This window comes from Coregonus lavaretus (assembly GCF_964263955.1).
Source record: "Coregonus lavaretus genome assembly, chromosome: 7".
In the NCBI taxonomy this organism is placed as follows: Eukaryota; Metazoa; Chordata; class Actinopteri; order Salmoniformes; family Salmonidae; genus Coregonus; species Coregonus lavaretus.
The window spans coordinates 61,984,764-62,000,250 of record NC_139994.1 but is presented as its reverse complement, the minus strand read 5'-3'; positions in this window follow the sequence as shown (position 1 = coordinate 62,000,250).

Sequence of the window (15,487 nt, the reverse complement as noted above, 5' to 3'; positions counted from 1 at the left end):
CATGGGGAATAAGGGAAGTCATTATTTGATGGTGTTTGGCTAATTATGACTTTAGGTGATTGTGAAGTGGATTGTGAGCCCTCCAGGCACATATAAACAGTGGAATAATGAGGATTCATGTACTTTAATTTATAAAGCAATCCTCTATATAATACCCATAGGAATCCAGCGAATATTGGAGATGTTATTGGGTCCCATGAATCATTTATTTTACTAGAATGTCTGCACCATACACAGTTCTTCTACCTCTTTCTCAGTAGGACTCATTTTTATACACGCCTTGAAATTACTATGATTATTACGCTGATTTGTGAAAACAGAAAGGCAAGCCCTTTGTTGACAGATCACTAGAAAAAAAAGAGTGCTGAAATGTGCTTATAGTAAGGCTCGTGGACACTCAACAGCAAGCGAAGCATTGCTTCATGGGTCCCTCATCTCTGTTACTGTCCGTTGCTGGTGATTCCCCCTCACAACACTTCTGTCTGAACGCCGGTTTCAACCACAGCACTAACCTTCCCTTTACACACTGGACGCTCAAGACTATCAAGACGCTCAAGACCATCAAGACCATCAACCGTATCATCTCCAGACACACTGTCGCTGAAGAAAAAAGAAAGAAAGAAAAAATGAATAAGAGAAGAGGAAGGAAGTGCTTTTCATACCTCCAGGGCTCCAGAGGCTTATTTGTGAGGTGTCATGGCTGAGAGAGAGGAGAGGAGGCACAGGTGCCAGACCTCACTGAGAAGAGGGAGGAGGATGGTGTGAAACCGGTCTCCCTGGTGGACGATTATAACACACACACTGACACACACACACACACACACACACACACACAGACACACAGACAGACAGAGACTGTGTGTGTACAAAGGAACGTGACCAGGTGGAAACGATGGGGACAAGGCTGTGGTACTGACAGTATGTATACCTTAGCTCAGCGTTTCCCAAACAAGGGAAAATTGGGTTACAAGAGAAACTCTCAAATAAAATAGTTTGCCCCTTACACTGACAGATAAGACTCCCAGGAACATATATGTGTCTTCTGTTTCCCTCTACAACGCCCACAAGCGGGACTCATTAGAACAGAATGGACAAGACCAGGCACTAAAAAGAACATAATTAATTATGATTTACTTTTCTACACGGAAGATCATGCAAAATGATTGCCTTTTACTAGAAGAGCTTCTGAATTTCCCAATACCTTTCTGATGCATTTCAGTCACTTCAAACCATACTGTCTTCAGATTGAAATACTGTCAAAGTACTGTCAAACTGATTGTTAATAGACTGTCATAGCCCCAATTTAAAAAAGTAAACATTGGCAGTTGATTACATAACTTGGTCTGACCCGTCTCTCAACGATCGTGACACTAACTGAAGGCTGTTCATAAAATATAGACAGAAACATTTTTTTTTTTGTGAGACAAGATCGGGCAGTGTGAGAGAGAAACAGAAGGAGAACTAGGAGAGGAAAGATGGTGTGTGGTGGTGGGGGGAGAGATGTAATGAGAGAAAGAGAGAGGAAGAGAGAGAAACAGATTAGGAGGAGGAGAAATGAGCACGGGCAAATGAGAGGAGCAGAGGGGGGACAGAGGAGAGCGATTGAGAAAGGAGAGCGGGAAGAGAGAGGGGTGAGAGAGAGTCAATGTATAATGGATGGTGAATATATGTGCCACATTGTGACCAATAGGTTCCGTCTGCGCTCCTTTGCACCAGGCTGCAGCCAGTGTAATTTGAGTGTGATGGGACATCAGACAAGGCCACTCAATCACCCTCGGCAACAGCAGAATCAGATATACAGGCTAAAGCCTGCCTACCATTATTTTGAGGCACAGATTGCAAGACAAGGGAACGAGGTTATTCATATCGGTGCTTTAGTTGATGACACATTTGTTGGAGTGGGCCTAGAAAAGAGCTTTGGCCTCCTCTCAGTCCTCAAACTTTTTACGAGGCAAGACATATCATATCCCCTTGAGAGAGACAACGTCTTGTCGCTGACACTTCCAGTTCCTCTTTTGCACGTCATTATATGCTTTTGGATGTATTTTTAGCGTTATTTTACGAGAAGCTGTCATTTTATGGAATGACATCAGAGGTGAAAATTGGCTGTGAAGTTGAAAGATACAAAACATACATTTAATTTATATATACACTACCAGTCAAAAGTTTGCACCCACCTACTCATTCAAGGGTTTTTCTTTATTTTTACTATTTTCTACATTGTAGAATAATAGTGAAGACATCAAAACTATGAAATAAAACATATGGAATCATGTAGTAACCAAAAAAGTGTTAAACTTAACAAGATTTATTTTAGATTCTTCAAAGTAGCCACCCTTTGCCTTGATGACAGCTTTGCACACCCTTGGCATTCTCTCAACCAGCTTCACCTGGAATGCTTTTCCAACAGTATTGAAGGTGTTCCTACATATCCTGAGCACTTGTTGGCTGCTTTTCCTTCACTCTGCGGTCCAACTCATCCCAAACCATCACGCCTCCTCCTCCATGCTTCATGGTGGGAACCACACATGCAGAGCTCATCCGTTCACCTACTCTGCGTCTCACAAAGACACAGCGGTTGGAACCAAAAATCTCAAATTTGGACTCATCAGACCAAAGGACAGATTTCCACCGGTCTAATGTCTATTGCTCGTGTTTCTTGGCCCAAGCAAGTCTCTTCTTATTATTGGTGTCCTTTAGTAGTGGTTTCTTTGCAGCAATTCGACCATGAAGGCCTGATTCACGCAGTCCCCTCTGAACAGTTGATGTTGAGATGTGTCTGTTACTTGAACTCTGTGAAGCATTTATTTGGGCTGCAATTTCTGAGGCTGGTAACTCTAATGAACTTATCCTCTGCAGCAGAGGTAACTCAGGGTCTTCCATTCCTGTGGAGTTCCTCATGAGAGCCAGTTTCATCATAGTGCTAGATGGTTTTTGCGACTGCTCTTGAAGAAACTTTCAAAGTTCTTGAAATGTTCCGCATTGACTGACCTTCATGTCTTAAAGTAATGATGGACTGTCATTTCTCTTTGCTTATTTGAGCTGTTCTTGCCATAATATGGACTTGGTCTTTTACCAAATAGGGCTATCTTCTGTGTTCCACCCCCAGCATGTCACAACATAACCGATTGGCTCAAACGCATTAAGAAGGAAAGAAATTCCACAAATTAACTTTTACGAAGGCACACCTGTTAATTGAAATGCATTCCAAGGTGACTACCTCATGAAGCTGGTTGAGTGAATGCAAAGAGTGTGCAAAGCTGTGTTCACGGCAAAGTGTGGCTACTTTGAAGAATCTCAAATATAAAATATATTTTTATTTGTTTAACACTTTTTTGGTTCCTACATGATTCCACATGATTCCATATGTGTTATTTCATAGTTTTGATGTCTTCACTATTATTCTACAATATAGAAAATATAAAAAATAAAGAAAAACTCTAGAATGAGTAAATGTATCACCTCACTTCATTATCACTGTCACATTTCCATGAAAATATGTGCTTTCTATATCTTTCATGTCAATCTATCTGTCTCCTTGTCTGTTTATCTATCTGTGTTTCCGTCTCATCATGTATATCTTCATTTTCTTGTTATCTGTCGATGTGTGTTGAAGGTATGCAAATGTACCCAATGATAACAAAAAGCCTGACAGGTTTCTGTTGGTAATAACAAAAACTGACAGGAATCCTTTCGTTTTATCTGCCAGTTGCTTTATTCTTTGAGATGCACGCTATCCCCTTAAGGTGACATCCTCGTATGCAAACCAAATAGCACCTGACAACTGCCTCATTCATTTGCTGTGAATGTTTATTCCAGTTGTTGAGAACAACAAGCATCTCAGATCTCCGGCAAAAAAAACTGTAAACGCTGTATAAAAAAATAAAAAAAATAAAAGGTGTAGCAATTGCCCTGTTTGTCTCCACAGGATACAACACAATACATACAGCGTCACCATTCCTTATCTTATTTGAGCAGTCGCTTTAAGTATTTCTGCAAACCTTGAGGCGGTGAATTATAAATCAATGGCGAAAACAAGATGGCAATCAGACAAGTATTGTTGCAAAGGAGACTAATGAAAGCGCCCAGCCTCATCAATGACTTGGAGATTCACTACGATAGGGACGATAATGATTATACAGTCACGAAAACAACCGCCAGCCCATGTGGGAATCTCTTCCTCATTCTGGTGACGCCTTGATAAGATGGCCGTGGGGAAAGCGATGAGATGGGTCTCTTTGTCTTTTTACCTCCATTCTGGAAACTTCTCCCCCTATTTTAATCTTGGTTGAGTTTGCTTTTACCGATTCTGGAGATTTTCATTGGATCCCAGAAAGGGATAGTACTGTCTGTGAGAGTTTGCAGACCTATTCCCCACGGTAATTCACATTTAAGTGCAAATATGTGCTACAACCTTTCTTCTGAATAAATTAGCATGTTTACCATTGTTATTTTCTATTTTAGAGGACCTTAGAATGATCAAAGCACGAAGTTTGTTTGAAGAATGATACATTCAGCATATTTTAGGCTAACAAGAAATGAAGATTCTCCTACATCTGATGGGTAGTGTTTCCTTTCCTCATTTAATTTATCAGTGAATTGTCAGCTTTTTATTATTTTATTATTTTGTTTACAACCCATTTTACAGGTTCTGAAAAGTGTTTTCCTCACAAATGAGAGCCTCATTATCTCTGATTGACATGTTAAATTACCTCATTATTATCCATAATTGGAGCCTCGGTTGCGAGGAACCCCGAAAATAATTGAAAGAGGGGATAATTTCCTGTAAATAAACTGGCAGCAAGACGTTGACGAATGCTCAGTAGCACCTTCTAGCTACACAAATCACGACCAGTCATTATTCAAAGACTTAATATGTTGACTAGATAGGCTGAATGCACCTTACAGATATTCATGTTTTTGTTGTATACTTCCTCTTCACCGCTCACAAATACAGAACATAGTATTATTCCATAATACCTGGTTTTAAATGGGTTAGTACTGGGACTTGAGAATATATAACAGCATATAAAGCATGGTAGGCTGTTAGCAAATATCCTAAAATGCTTAAACAATAAGGCCTGAGGAGCTGTGGTATATGGCCAATATACCACGGCTAAGGGCTGTTCTTATGCACGACGCAACGCCGTGGTATATTGGCCATATATCACAAGCCCCTGAGGTGCCTTATTGCTATTATAAACTGGTTACCAATGTAATTAAAGCAGTAAAACTAAATGTTTTGTCATACCCGTGGTATACGGTCTGATATACAATGGCTTTCAGCCAATCAGAATTCAGGGCTCAAACCACCCAGTTTATAACGATCTTTATACACATACTAAATCCCCTTCTAGCCTGACTCCTGCTGTCCTGTAGTACTTTGGTCCACAAACCCCTTTATCACTGTCGTGATTCATCCACACTTCTCCACATCATTCCGTCTCTACTCACCCCTGACTCACCTCGCTCCTAAAAGTCGTCCAGAGTGTGAGAGAGAGTTTGCTGCTGCCCTGCACTCCTGGCAAACATGGCAGGGTAGGATTTGAATCACTCTGTGCCTGTGGAAAGGCACCTGTTTTGAGGGGGTTGGTGGGGGGCAACACTCAGGAGTGATTGAGAATAAGACTGAGTCATGGCAGCTGCTTGAGGAGGGAAAAGTAACGGACAGAGGGAGGGAGGGAGGGAGAGAGAGAGAGAGAGAGAGAGAGAGAGAGAGAGAGAGAGAGAGAGAGAGAGAGAGAGAGGGGGGGGGGGAGAAAGGGAGAGAGGGAGAGAGAGGGAGAGAGAGAGAGAGAGAGAGAAAGGGAGAGAGAGGTAGGGAGAGGTAGGGAGAGGTAGGGAGAGGGAGGGAGAGGTAGGGAGAGGGAGAGAGAGGGAGGGAGAGGTAGGGAGAGGTAGGGAGAGGGAGGGAGAGGTAGGGAGAGGTAGGGAGAGGTAGGGAGAGGGAGGGAGAGGTAGGGAGAGGTAGGGAGAGGTAGGGAGAGGTAGGGAGAGGTAGGGAGAGGGAGAGAGAGGTAGGGAGAGGGAGAGAGAGGTAGGGAGAGGGAGAGAGAGGTAGGGAGAGGTAGGGAGAGGGAGGGAGAGGTAGGGAGAGGGAGAGAGAGGTAGGGAGAGGGAGAGAGAGAGACCCGGCCTGCACTCAGCACATTCCACTGACTACGCACTACAGCAGCAGCACGGTGTGCCATGGACTCATAAATCACTGATTTATCCATTTACATTTCAGGGAAACCCTCTCCCCGCAGGCCACAGAGGTTGTTTTAGTTAACCATCCCCTGAATACATCAATTACTGCAGAACGGCAGCAGCTTCTCCACTGAGTGGGAAAAGAACTCAGGACTAAATATGAAAATATCACATTTAGATTGTGCTTGTAACAAGTCCATTGAAGCTGTGTTATTACACTCTTCTTGATTGATACGATGCTCAGATCCATAATGACTGGAAGAGGAGAGCATCTATTTTTTGATTAGATATGAAGTGTGGAGATAAGGGTGCGTCCTTAATGTTCTCTGTAGTACACTTGTGTGCCTTCATGGAGAGGACTAAACTTGAGGGTCCCTCCGTGACCACTGACAAATGTTCCCTGTTGACCTCACTCAGTCTTGATCAGAAAAGGAGAGAGAGACAGACAGAGAGCGAGAGTGAGAGCGAAAGCGAGAGCGAAAGCGAGAGAGAGAGAGAGAGAGAGAGAGAGAGAGAGCGAGAGAGAGAGAGAGAGAGAGAGAGAGAGAGAGAGAGAGAGAGAGAGAGAGAGAGAGAGAGAGAGAGACAACGAGAGACAAAGAGAGACAAAGAGAGACAGAGAGAGAGAGAGAGAGAGAGAGAGAGTGTTTGCCCTAGAACAGAAAATGACAAATGACACAGCAGTGCATGAGGTTAACATTGTGCATTAAGAGGCAACGTAAACAAACCTTGACAGTGGCCCAGTGGCCCAGTGGCCTCCCACTGTTGTCCATCTGAATCGTCTGAGCTCTTCATTATACACTGGCTCACTATATGCCTGAGGATGCCATGTTGAATAGACTACCGTGTCCTCTGAATTCAGTTTGGAGTTCATCCAAAACCAGAAGACTCTCTTACGTACTTCCAGTCCATGCAGACAGAGCTATATGTGAATACATGCAAGCACCGTAAAACTCTAGGTACAGTACAGTCGTGGTCAAACGTTTTGAGAATGACACAAGTATTGGTCTTCACAAAGTTCGCTGCTTCAGTGTTAGGAGATTTTTGTCAGATGTTACTATGGTATACTGAAATATAATTACAAGCATTCCATAAGTGTCAAAGGCTTTAATTGACAATTACATTAAGTTTATGCAAAGAGTCAATATTTGCAGTGTTGACCCTTCGTTTTCAAGACCTCTGCAATCCGCCCTGGCATGCTGTCAATTAACTTCTGGGCCACATCCTGACTGATGGCAGCCCATTCTTGCATAATCAATGCTGAGTTTGTCAGAATTAGTGGTTTTTTGTTTGTCCACCCGCCTCTCGAGGATTGACCACAAGTTCTCAATGGGATTAAGGTCTGGGGAGTTCCCTGAGCCACTTAGTTATCACTTTTGCCTTATGGCAAGGTGCTCCATCATGCTGGAAAAGGCATTGGTCGTCACTAAACTGTTCTTGGATGGTTGGGAGAAGTTGCTCTCGGAGGATGTGTTGGTATCATTCTTTATTCATGGCTGTGTTCTTAGGCAAAATTGTGAGTGAGCCCACTCCCTTGGCTGAGAAGCAACCCCACACATGAATGGTCTCAGGATGCTTTACTGTTGGCATGACACAGGACTGATGGTAGCGCTCACCTGGTCTTCTCCGGACAAGGTGTTTTCCGGATGCCCCAAACAATCGGAAAGGGGATTCATCAGAGAAAATGACTTTACCCCAGTCCTCAGCAGTCCAATCCCTGTACCTTTTGCAGAATATCAGTCTGTCCCTGATGTTTTTCCTGGAGAGAAGTGACTTCATTCCTGCCATCCTCCAAAATTCTTTGCCTCACTGTGCGTGCAGATGCACTCACACCTGCCTGCTGCCATTCCTGAGCAAGCTCTGCACTGGTGGTGCCCCGATCCCGCATATGAATCAACTTTAGGAGACGTCCTGGCGCTTGCTGGAATTTTTGGGGCGCCCTGACTACTTCTTCAAAGCAATTGAACCTCTCTCCTTGAAGTTCTTGATTATCCGATAAATGGTTGATTTAGGTGCAATCTTACTAGCAGCAATATTCTTGCCTGTGAAGCCCTTTTTGTGCAAAGCAATGATGACGGCACGTGTTTCCTTGCAGGTAACTATGGTTAACAGAGGAAGAACAATGATTTCAAGCACCACCCTCCTTTTAAAGCTTCCAGTCAGTTTTCCTAACTCAATCAGCATGACAGAGTGATCTCCAGCCTTGTCCTCGTCAACACTCTCACCTGTGTTAACGAGAGAATCACTGACATGATGGCAGCTGGTCCTTTTGTGGCAGGGCTGAAATGCAGTGTAAATGTTTTTTTTGTGATGAAGTTCATTTTCATGGCAAAAAGGGACTTTGCAATTAATTGTAATTCATCTGATCACTCTTCATGATATTCTGGTGTATATGCAAATTGCCATCATCAAAACTGAGGCAGCAGACTTTGTGAAAATTAGTATTTGTGTCATTCTCAAAAATGTTGACCTCGACTGTACAACCCCAAAGGTGTTGTCCTGTGTGCCTCTCAAAAAAGATGATACCCTTTCCGTCTGGCTCTCCTTAATTCCACTATTTCCTGAGATACCATAGGCTGGCTAACAGGATTATGTTGCTGAACCACAGACAGTCTACATGGAGCTCTGTGGATGGAGAGGAGGGCTTTTACAGACCATGTATTTTGTAGCGTCAGAACAGTTTGGGCTACACACTACCATGATCCATCTGTGCGAAGGTGAGACTCTCATGAACATGCCTGTAAGGTTCTGTATTTATTTTCTTAGTCAACCTTGTGTTCTTGAATTTCACCTGTGTTTGTTACTCAGCTGGTCTCATCAGCTCCTTATTTAGTTCAGTTCATTCCGTTTGTGCCTTGTGAGCTATTGTTCGTTTTTACTCTACTAAGCCTTTTCCTAGCTCGTTTGTGAGAACCAGTTTTAGCCTTCAGTCCTAGTTTTGTTTCACCTGCCTGTTTGTCTACCTGTGTATGACCATTGCCTGCCTGTGACCACGATTCCTGCCTTTTGAGAAGGTGAAACAAACACCTGTCGTGCTCTGCACGTGAATCTACACCTTTTTTCTCCCTGAGTATTCATTACAATGCCAAGAGTGTGCAAAGCTGTCGTCAAGGCAAAGGGTGGCTACTTTGAGGAATCTAAAATATAAAATACATTTTGATTTGTTTAAGACTTTTTTTGGTTACTACATGATTCCATATGTGTTATTTCATAGTTTTGATATCTTCACTATTATTCTACAATGTAGAAAATAGTAAAAAAAGAAAGAAAAACCCTGGAATGAGTAGGTGTATCCAAACTTTTGACTGGTACTGTATATGTTTTTAATACCAAAAAATATTGGTTAAATACATGTAAAAATATATGTTTCCTGATCATTCTTATATCTCTCAGATATAGGAGAGACCCTTCAGAACAAACTTCCTTTTGATATTCTGTTGTTCCATGTAGTGAATCTGTTATTGAATGTGTTTGTATGGGATAATAGCAGTAAGTCCAAAAATAATTGTTCATCAAATCGTTGTTATATATTTGTTTGATACTTCAAGGGGTCTTAAAATGTTAAATCAAATAGCTAAATGATCCTTGGTCTGTCCTTCTGAAAACAATTCCATATAGCTAGGTCCCCTGTAGCTCAGTTGGTAGAGCATGGCGCTTGCAACGCCAGGGTTGTGGGTTTGTTTCCCACGGGGGGCCAGTATGAAAATGTATGCACTCACTAACAGTAAGTCGCTCTGGATAAGTGACTAAAAATGTAAAAAATGTAGAACCCCCCCTCAGCTTAGACATGGCTTAGACCATGATGGGTTAAAAAGGAAGACAAATTTGCTAAATAAAGAAGGAAATAGTAACACAACAAAATAACAATAACGAAGATATATACAAGGAGTATTAGTACTGAGTCAATGTGCAGGGTTACCAGGTAGTAGTGAGGCTATATACAAGGAGTACCAGTACTGAGTCAATGTGCAGGGGTACCAGGTAGTAATGAGGATATATACAAGGAGTACCAGTACTGAGTCAATGTGCAGGGGTACCAGGTAGTAATGAGGCTATATACAAGGAGTACTGAGTCAATGTGTCAATGTGCTATGGGCCATGGACAAGCCATGTTTTTTCTCTCTCTCTCTCTCTCTCTCTCTGTCTCTCTCTCTCTCTCTCTCTCTCTCTCTCTCTCTCTCTCTCTCTCTCTCTCTCTCTCTCTCTCTCTCTCTCTCTCTCTCTCTCTCTCTCTCTCTCTCTTCTCACTCTGACCATGCTTGGAATAATGCCTCGTAATGCTTGTTAATGCCTTGTATGTGAATCCATTCATTTCACAAAGTAATTCAAAACACCTGTATTTAGAATCCCTTGCTGCCCACTACATGTACATGTAGGTAGTGACTAGGCAATAAAAAGAGTAGCAGCAGTGTATGTGAAGAGTGTGAAAGTGTGTGTGTGTGTGTGCGTGTGCATGTGTGCATGTGCATGTGCATGTGTGCGTGTGTGTGGCATCAATATGCATGTGTGTGTAAGCAATATGTGTGTGTGTGTGTGTGTGTGTTGGAGTGTCAGTGTAGTATGTGTGAGTGTGTGGGTAGAGTCCAGTGAGTGTGCATAGAGCAGGTGCGTCAGTGCAAAAAAAAAGAAATAATGAAGGGAGTCAATGTAAATACTCCGGGTAGACATTTGTTTAACTGTTCAGCAGTATTATGGCTTGGGGTTAGAAGCTGTTCAGGAGCCTTTTGGTCCCAGACTTGGTGAATCGGTAGCAGAGAGAACAGTGTATGACTTGGGTGGCTGGAGTCGTTAGGGCCTTCCTCTGACACCGCCTGGTATAGAGGTCCTGGATAGCAGAGAGCTTGGCCCCAGTGATGTACTGAGCCGTACGCACTACCCTCTGTAGCGTCTTGCGGTCGGATGCCGAGCAGTTGCCATACCAGGCGGTGATGCAGCCAGTCAAGATGCTCTCAATTGTGCAGCTGTAGAACTTTTTGAGGATCTGAGGGCCAAAATCCCCCCCAGAAAAAATAGGTAACAAAGGATGGCAGAGACACTATGAAGAGACCGTTGGTAGTGAATTACAAAAGAAACTCATCAGAATATTACCAGAACTATAGAGATACTGCAAAGGAGCACTCTGGTCTAAATGGTGTGTTAGTGGAGGAAGGAGTTTGATATCTAAAACGCCAGACTAGACTAATTTATTAAAGGTTTCACAAAAAATCTGGGGAGTCACTCTGTGTAACCCATTGTGAAGTCCTATAATACCTGTGCATGTTACAAAAACCACAAGTCATTTGACTCGGTTCTGAATTGGAAAATTCGACCTCGCTATAGACCTCGCTATAGACCTATTGATGACAATAATGTTTCCATGGTAACAGAGAACCTGACCAGCAAATATGGCCAAACAAATCAACACAGGTTACAACCTTTGCTAATTTGCTAAAACTGACACAGGTCATTTGGCGTCTGGCATTATTTTTCATGTTTTTACAAAAACAAGTCCCACATGTCACCATTTTCTGAATCCTATTAGACATTTTAATTAAATGTTTGTGCTAATAGATATATACAAAAAAACATGGCAAAATTGTCAAACAGCCAGCTATGTTCCAGGAATACATTTAAAATCATTAAGAAGTGTTACCCCTTCTTTCTCTTCCTGGAAGGAAACGTGAAAAACTATTCCACGGGCTCATCTGCCTCGATGTCCCTGTGGTGTCCCTGTGGTGTCCCTGTGGTGTCCCTGTGGTGTCCCTGCGGTGTCCCTGCGGTGTCCCTGCGGTGTCCCTGTGGTGTCCCTGTGGTAACACGATTGTTATTGCTGTCATGTGAACGTCAATGTCTTTCTTTCGTACTCCTCTTGTTCTCCCGTTACTTTCCCATCCTCTGTCAATGTCCATCACAGCTTTGGAAAACAGTAACTTAGCCCTTTGGTCGTTTTTTTTCTTCACAACACTCTTTCCCTGAGGGCACTAAGGTAACTCGGTGAGAAATGGAAAGCCCTGGTAAACATATCCAACCCCTCTCCGTCATCTCTCTCTGCTCATCCTCACTTGAAATACAATGCTTAGATTCTTTGTCTGTGTCATACATAAAGAACCTCTTTCCAACCCCATCTCCCAGAGATGTGTCCCCCATTAATGTGGTTTGTGCTGCTAAATAATTGAGTAGAGAGGATGAGTGAAATGTGTTGGGTTATAAATATCAACCTAAGAGAAGCCTATGCAGACAGAACTGAATAAGACACTGGTAATGCAGCCCCATGGTAATGCAGATACATGGTAATGCAGCCCCACGGTAATGCAGCCCAACAGTAATGCAGCCCCACGGTAATGTAGCCCCATGGTAATGTAACCCCACGGTAATGTAGCCCCATGGTAATGTGGCCCCACGGTAATGCAGTCCCACAGTAATGCAGCCCAATAGCAATGTAGCCTCATGGTAATGTAGCCACATGGTAATGTAGCCCCATGGTAATGCAGCCCCACAGTAATGCAGCCCCACGGTAATGTAGCCCCATGGTAATGTAGCCCCATGATAATGCAGCCCCATGGTAATGTAGCCCATGGTAATGCAGTCCCATGGTAATGCAGCCCCACGGTAATGTAGCCCCAATGTAATGCAGCCTAATGGTAATGTAGCCCCATGGTAATGCAGCCCCACTGTAATGCAGCCCCACAGTAATACAGCCCAATGGTAATGTAGCTCCATGGTAATGTAGCCCCACGGTAATGTAGCCCCATGGTAATGTAGCCCCATGGTAATGCAGCCCCACAGTAATGCAGCCCAATAGTAATGTAGCCTCATGGTAATGTAGCCACATGGTAATGTAGCCCCATGGTAATGCAGGCCCACAGTAATGCAGCCCCACGGTAATGTAGCCCCATGGTAATGTAGCCCCATGATAATGCAGCCCCATGGTAATGCAGCCCATGGTAATGCAGCCCCATGGTAATGCAGCCCCACGGTAATGTAGCCCCAATGTAATGCAGCCTAATGGTAATGTAGCCCCATGGGAATGCAGCCCCACAGTAATGCAGCCCAATGGTAATGTAGCCCCATGGTAATGTAGTTCCATGGTAATGTAGCCCCATGGTAATGTAGCCCCACGGTAATGCAGCCCCACAGTAATGCAGCCCAATGGTAATGTAGCTCCATGGTAATGTAGCCCCATGGTAATTTAGCCCCATGGTAATGCAGCCCCATAGTAATGCAGCCCAATGGTAATGTAGCCCCATGTTAATGTAGCCACATGGTAATGTAGCCCCATGGTAATGCAGCCCCACGGTAATGCAGCCCCACGGTAATGTAGCCCCATGGTAATATAGCCCCATAGTAATGTAGCCCCATGATAATGCAGCCCCATGGTAATGTAGCCCCATGGTAATGTAGCCCCACGGTAATGTAACCCCATGGTAATGTAGCCCCACGGTAATGCAGCCCCACAGTAATGCAGCTCAATGGTAATGTAGCCTCATGGTAATGTATCCACATGGTAATGTAGCCCCATGATAATGCAGCCCCATGGTAATGTAGCCCATGGTAATGCAGCCCCATGGTAATGTAGCCCCATGGTAATGCAGCCCCACAGTAATGCAGCCCAATGGTAATGTAGCCCCATGGTAATGCAGCCCCACGGTAATACAGCCCCACGGTAATGTAGCCCCACAGTAATGCAGCCCAATGGTAATGTAGCCCCATGATAATGCAGCCCCATGGTAATGTTTCCCCATGGTAATGTAGCCCCATGGTAATATATCCCAATGGTAATATAGCCCCATGATAATGCAGCCCCATGGTAATGTAGCCCCATGTTAATGTAGTTCCATGGTAATGTAGCCCCATGGTAATGTAGCCCCACGGTAATGCAGCCCCACAGTAATGCAGCCCAATGGTAATGTAGCCCCATGGTAATGTAGCCCCACGGTAATGTAACCCCATGGTAATGCAGTCCCACAGTAATGCAGCCCCACAGTAATGCAGCCCAATGGTAATGTAGCCCCATGTTAATGTAGCCACATGGTAATATAGCCCCATGGTAATGCAGCCCCACGGTAATGCAGCCCCACGGTAATGTAGCCCCATGGTAATGCAACCCCCATGGTAATGTAGCCCCATGGTAATGTAGCCCCATGTTAATGTAGACACATGGTAATGTAGCCCCATGATAATGCATTCCCACGGTAATGCAGCCCCACAGTAATGCAGCCCCATGGTAATGCAGCCCCATGGTAATATAGCCCCACAGTAATGTAGCCCCATGGTAATATAGCCCCATGGTAATGTAGCCCCATGATAATGCAGCCCCACAGTAATGCAGCCCCCTGGTAATGCAGTCTCCATTTGGGGACAGAGAGACATAATATTATAGGAACCCACACCCATACGAAAACAGAAAAGTTGAGTGCTTTAAGACCATTCAAGTGTTTGCCAGTGTTTTCTAAAACGTCCGGTCACACTTTACATAAAGTTTATTCTTATACCTGTGTAGTAACACTGTAATCACTTTGGTAACAAAAGTGTTGTTATACATAATTATATAAAGTGGGGAGAACAAGTATTTGATACACTGCCGATTTTGCAGGTTTTCCTACTTACAAAGCATGTAGAGGTCTGTAATTTGTATCATAGGTACTCTTCAACTGTGAGAGATGGAATCTAAAACAAAAATCCAGAAAATCACATTGTATGATTTTTAATTGTGTAATTAATTTGCATTTTATTGCATGACATAAGTATTTGATACATCAGAAAAGCAGTACTTAATATTTGGTACAGAAACATTTGTTTGCAATTACAGAGATCATACGTTTCCTGTAGGTCTTGACCAGGTTTGCACACACTGCAGCAGGGATTTTGGCCCACTCCTCCATACAGACCTTCTCCAGATCCTTCAGGTTTCGGGGCTGTCGCTGGGCAATACGGACTTTCAGCTCCCTCCAAAGATTTTCTATTGGGTTCAGGTCTGGAGACTGGCTAGGCTACTCCAGGACCTTGAGATGCTTCTTACGGAGCCACTCCTTAGTTGCTCTGGCTGTGTGTTTCGGGTCATTGTCATGCTGGAAGACCCAGCCACGACCCATCTTCAATGCTCTTACTGAGGGAAGGAGGTTGTTGGCCAAGATCTCGCGATACATGGCCCCATCCATCCTCCCCTCAATACGGTGCAGTCGTCCTGTCCCCTTTGCAGAAAAGCATCCCCAAAGAATGATGTTTCCACCTCCATGCTTCACGGTTGGGATGGTGTTCTTGGGGTTGTACTCATCCTTCTTCTTCCTCCAAACACGGTGAGTGGAGTTTAGACCAAAAA